Raw genomic sequence first — 6,000 nt, 5'->3', positions numbered from 1 at the left:
ACCACTAATACATATGTTTTTGTTATTTTTACAGGTGTTGAGGGAAAAAGCCCAGAATTTCAAGAACCTCGGGATTTGAGGTCAAATCCTTTTCAAGGGGGAGGGAATGATGCAATCCTACCCCGCAAGGGCATTGGATAGAAAACTGCAAGTAGATTGGGCCAGATATGCAAGAGAAGGCCCTAGGGTTCTTATGAGCCTTAGGGTAGATTTCGGGCCCATGGGCTAAGTACGAGCCCACTTATCTTTGTAAATATTAGATTAAGGTTTCATTATTTTTGGGCCTTGTATTTAGGGCTCCATAATGTAGGTAGGGTACCCTAGAAATATAAGATTTTTCAGCCCTTGTATTTTAGGGCACCTAGACTAGTTTTTGTATTAGGGGTAGTTTTGTAATTTCACATGAACTAAGTGGATATTTGATGTGTGTGGTTGGAAATAAATTTAATTGAATTGGTAGAAGCCCAATCCAATTAAATTTTAGAGGGGGAGGTGAGCATTTGCTAACTACACCCCATTGCCACATCATATAGTCACACTTTGTGCATGTCCTTCATGCTTTTCATGCCTCATGACACCTAAGCACACTTAGTGGAGAATCTTGGAATTGATCTTGGATTAGTGGGCTGAACCATAACTAAAATTCACTAATCATAATTAGTGAAATTTTGGCTCCAAAGTTTGGCTCCACAAATTCAATTTCAAATTCAAGTGAAATTTGAATTTCCCTCCAATTTTGTGTGACACTTAGGCTATAAATAGAGGTCATGTGTGTGCATTTTTTTGAACTTTGATGATTTGAATATTAAACTTCAGATTTCAAAGCTCATTTAGAGCACAAAATTTCGTGCTCTTCTCTCCCTCTCCCTTCATTCATCTCCTTCTTCCTCCAAGCTCTTATCCATGGCCTCCTATGGTGGTGAGCTTCTTCTAGACTCATCTTCTCCTTGAAGTGGCGTCTCCTCTCTCTTTCCCTTTCTCCATTCCGCTGCCATTCATCTTCCAAGAAGCAAAGGAATCCATTGATGAAGAAGATCCTAGGCCTACAAGCTCCAATGGAGCTTGCATCAAAGATTTTGGGGTCCGTTCTAAGCCTTGCTGGGGCAATAACATTTGCTTTAGTTAAAGGACCTCACCTGGGTTTCATGAAATGGTATCCAGAAAATCAGAACCATACTTCTCACCCTTTAACAATTGTGCACTCCAAAGGTGATACTATTAGAGGCTCTCTTTTGATGCTCTCAACTAAAGATTGTATCTTTATACCAATCACAGAAAGTCTTGTTATGCTTTTTCAACACCCAATTCTTTGACATTTTTGGATTATTCTGTTTGACTAAAGCTTCATGCTTAAGTATGTATGGCAAAACTTCATTACTGCTGTTCAACACATACAAGTGAGCTTGTAACAAATGTTCTAGACTTGGAGTTATCACATGCAGTCCTCTTGAACCCTTACCACCCACCCTGTTATCATGCCGAGACTCAGGAAGGCCAACAGGTTTATCCTTCTCAATGTATTCTGAACAAAATTCAATGGCTTCTTCTGCAACATACCTCTCAACAATAGATGCTTCTAGACGATATAGATTCTTTGTATACCCTTTTAAGATCTTCATGTATCGTTCAACCGGGTACATCCACCGTAGATAAACAGGACCACAACATTTGATTTCTCTGAACAGATGCACAATCAAGTGAATCATGATGTCAAAGAAAGCAAGGGGAAAATACATCTCCAACTGGCACAGTATAATTGCGGCCTCATTTTCCAGGTCATCAAACTTCACAGGATCAATGACTTTGCTACATATAGCATGGAAGAAAAAGCACAGGCGAGTTATGGCTAACCTGACTTTGATTGGCAAGATGTCTCGTATAGCCAAGGCTAACAATTGTTGCATGAGCACATGACAATCGTGAGACTTTAACCCTACAAGCTTAAGCTCTTTCAACTGCACAAGGCTCTTAATATTTGAAGAGTATCCTTGTGGAACCTTCACCCGACGAAAACACTGACAAAAACTTATCTTCTCCTTTTTGGACAAAGTATGGCAAGCTAGGGGCAAGTAAATTTTCTTCCCATCAGACCTTGGATGCAACTGTGATCGTATCCCCATATCAGCTAGATCTTGACGGGTATTCAAACCATCCTTCGTCTTGCCTTGAATGATAAGGAGCGTCCCAATCACACTGTCACATACATTTTTCTCGACATGCATAACATCAATACAATGTCTAACATCTAGATCAGACCAGTACGAAAGATCAAAGAAAATGGTCCTCTTCTTCCATATGCAATTCTTACTTTTATCCTTCTTTTGGGTCTTTCCAAATACAGTATTCAGGTGTTGAACCCACTGATATACCTGCTCACTAGTCAATGGTATGGGCGCAATATCGTGCTCTTGACTTCCATTAAAAGCTTTTTTGAGTCGTTTGTAAGGATGATTGGGTGTTAGAAAACAGCGATGCCTACTGTAGACTGTTTTTCTTCCATGTTTTAGTTGTATGTAGCTTGTGTTTTCTTCACAGATGGGGCATGCATGATGACCCTTAACACTGTAACTGTTGAGATTCCCATATGCTGGAAAGTCATTAATGGTACAAAAAAGCATTGCACGCATTTCGAACGACTCCTTGCGACATGCATCAAACACTACAACCCCCTCGTCCCACAACTTTCTGAGATTTTCAACCAACAGACTTAGATAAACATCAATGTCATTTCCTGGCTATCTTGGGCCCGATATCATCATAGACAACATCATGTATTTTCGCTTCATGCACAACTAAGGAGGCAAATTGTAAATTACAAGCAGAACTGGCCATGAACTGTGTTGAGTGCTTAAGGTCCCATATGGATTCATTCCATCACTGGCTAGTCCAAGTCTAAGATTTCTTGGGTCTTTCCTGAAATCCGGATACAAGCCATCAATCTTCTTCCACTGCGAGCAATCAGCCGGATGACGGACCATTCCATCAGAAATCCTTCCATTTGCATGCCATGTCAGGTCTTTTTCGTCGTCCTCATTAGAAAAAAGACGCTTAAACCTTGGAATGATTGGAAGATACCACAAAACCTTCGTTGGGGGGTCCTTGTTGGAGTTTTCATTAGAACTGCTTTCTTCTTCATCCTTCACTTTGTACCGTGAAGTCCCACAGATAAGGCATTTGGACATTTCTTGGAATTCATGCTTGTACAATATGCAATCATTGGGGCAAGCATGAATCTTCTGATACTCCATACCCATAGGACACAATATCTTTTTCGCCTTATAGTAAGTTTTAGGCAATGTGTTGTCATTTGGAAGTAGATTGTGCACTACCTCAAGTAGTGAGGTGAAACTTTTGTCACTCCACCCATACCTGGCCTTCACATTAACCAGACTTAGCACCGCAGACAACAAGGTTAACGAATTCTTGCACCCCGTATACAAAGGCTTCTTTGAATCACTCTGCAATGCTTCAAACACAAGGGCATGTGCTTGCTGGAAAGACTCTTGTCCAAGGTCACGAATCATGTCCTCCAAGCGATCTCCCATTTCTACATCAAACGGTTCAGATTGGGACCCACTCTGCATGTTTGTGACTTCACCATGCCATATCCACGTCGTGTAATTCTTCTTAATCCCATCACACAATAGATGGTCCCGTATGTCGTCCAGTAGTTGTCGTCTTCCATTCAAACAGTTGATGCAAGGACAATAATATTTTCCTTCTTCATTCGGTCGACCTCTTTCTGAAGCAAATTGCAAGAACTGCTCGGCGCCATCCTCATATTCTTGGCTCATGCGACTTTCATTCATCCAACTTCGATCCATCTAAGCAATTCCATGCATGAAAATCTCACTTTTTTTATTTATAGGTGTGGCCCTATCCCATTTAGGAAGACTATCTTTTATGTTAGCTTCAAACGTCAGGGTTACCATTATTTAGAAAAATTTGACTAAATTTCGACAGCATTTTGCATTGGTCTCCAAGTACACGACATGACATCGGTGAAATGAATTTCCCGATAATCAAGTATGCACTCAGAGAACAACTTGAAATGCATTGAACCGAAATTTCATCAAATTATTCAAAAAAAATAATAACCTTGACGAATGAATCTAACATAAAAATTGCAGTCTCCCCAAACTGTCCAAACGGACAATTCAAGACTAAATACAATGACTAATGCAAACTATCCGCAAGAATCATTGCATTCAATCTCAAACGGGAATCTAAGGTTCACTTAGCATGCATAACAATTGTTTATATAGAAAATTACATTCATGACATAAAAGAACATACAAAAGGTAAATTTCAATTACAAACAAATATCGAAATCAACAGTTGTTTATGCAACTAATTTGAATGGGGAAACTTTTAGGCATTTTTGTTGTTATCATACTCATTTGATTTGTTGCAACGGAAAGAGATGGTCTCAAGTTTGCTTTCACTCATTTCAATACTGAAAACGAGGATGGAATCAAGAGCAAACCCTACATATTTCTCCTGGGACTACTAATGAGTGAATATACTCTAATTGGGTATGATGCATAAGCTCCATATGGTACATCTTTTCAACTGTTTTTCTTCCTTAAATTCCACATAATTTATATGGCTTCGAAAGCTTTTAGAAATTTTCCTTGCTCATGCTTTCCACTTTGTTAATTGACGAAGAAGTCATTAAATGATTTACTACAAATTTGCATTAATTTTCAGACAGAGGAAACAAACGGTGTTGATAGAAATGGACCAACACGAATAATCAGTGCTATTGGGATATCTATTACAGTTGGATAGGGTTACATAATATACATTATCTTTGCAGTTACTAGCATCCCTTACATTTTGAGTGAAAGTAATGATGCTGGTGGCTATGCCATTGCTGAAATGTTTTATCAGGCTTTCAAGACAAGATATGGAAATGGAATTGGGGGTATTATTTGCTTGGTACTGATCTCTGATTCTCTTATCTCTCTTCATATATCCTCTCTGTTATGTAATTCTTCTCTTTGTTTCTCTATCCTCTATCCTTGCCACCTATATTCTATATTAGAGACTATGGGAGCAGTGCCCATTGATCATTAAAAACCAGCTTAAAAAAACATGGTGGGATAATAGAATCATGTCAAAGCTTTTAAGGGTTACTTCATCATACATTAAGCATGTTGTCCCATAACAAGCTTTTCTTTTTGTTTGTGTTTTTCTTCTTTCTTCCATTTTTTTTCTTTTTGTCTGCTTATTCTTCATCATTTCTTCAAACATTCCTCATCTCCTTTTGTCTCTTCTTATTCTCAGTGCAGCTGTTCTTCTTCTTCATGCGTTCAATGTGTCTTGTGCTCTGATTATTCAAAATTTAAGAATTTGGCTCTCTATTTTTTTAGAATTTCAGAATTTAGTTCTCTGGTCTTTTAGAATTTCAGAATCATGTTGTTCATGCTTTATTGAGGAGATGGGAGCTTTGAAGAATATGGGGTGGGAGTGGAACTTTAAATGGAGGAGGAACCTATTCGACAACGAGATTGATATGGCAGCCAGCTTTCTAGGAGGGGTGGAAGGCACCCAAATACAAATTAACAGAAGAGATGAGTGGACTTGGCTAGCAGAAACTAGTGGTGAATATTCCACAAAAAGTGCCTATGATGAGATGTGGGGAGCTGATATAGAAGGCAATCAATTGCAGGAGCTTAAAGATATATGGAAGTTAAAGATACCACCTAAAGTTGTAGTCTTTGCATGGAGACTGATTAGGGATAGGCTGCCAACTAAGTCAAATTTGACAAGGAGACATGTGGAAATCAATGATTCATCTTGTCCGTTTTGTAGAAGGGTTGAGGAGGATGCTGCTCATTTGTTCCTCCACTGTGATAAGATTTTGCCTTTGTGGTAGGAATGTATGTCATGGGTGAACATCTTAGGTGCTATCCCGCAGCACCGAAGGCAGCATTTCTCCCAACATGTCAAAGCTTTGGGTAGAGGAGGCCAAGATAATAGATGGAAGTGCTGGTG

Source organism: Glycine soja, chromosome 5 (assembly GCF_004193775.1).
Source record: "Glycine soja cultivar W05 chromosome 5, ASM419377v2, whole genome shotgun sequence".
Lineage (NCBI taxonomy): Eukaryota > Viridiplantae > Streptophyta > Magnoliopsida > Fabales > Fabaceae > Glycine > Glycine soja.
The sequence above is the reverse complement of the archived record's forward strand: the minus strand, read 5'-3'. Positions refer to the sequence as shown.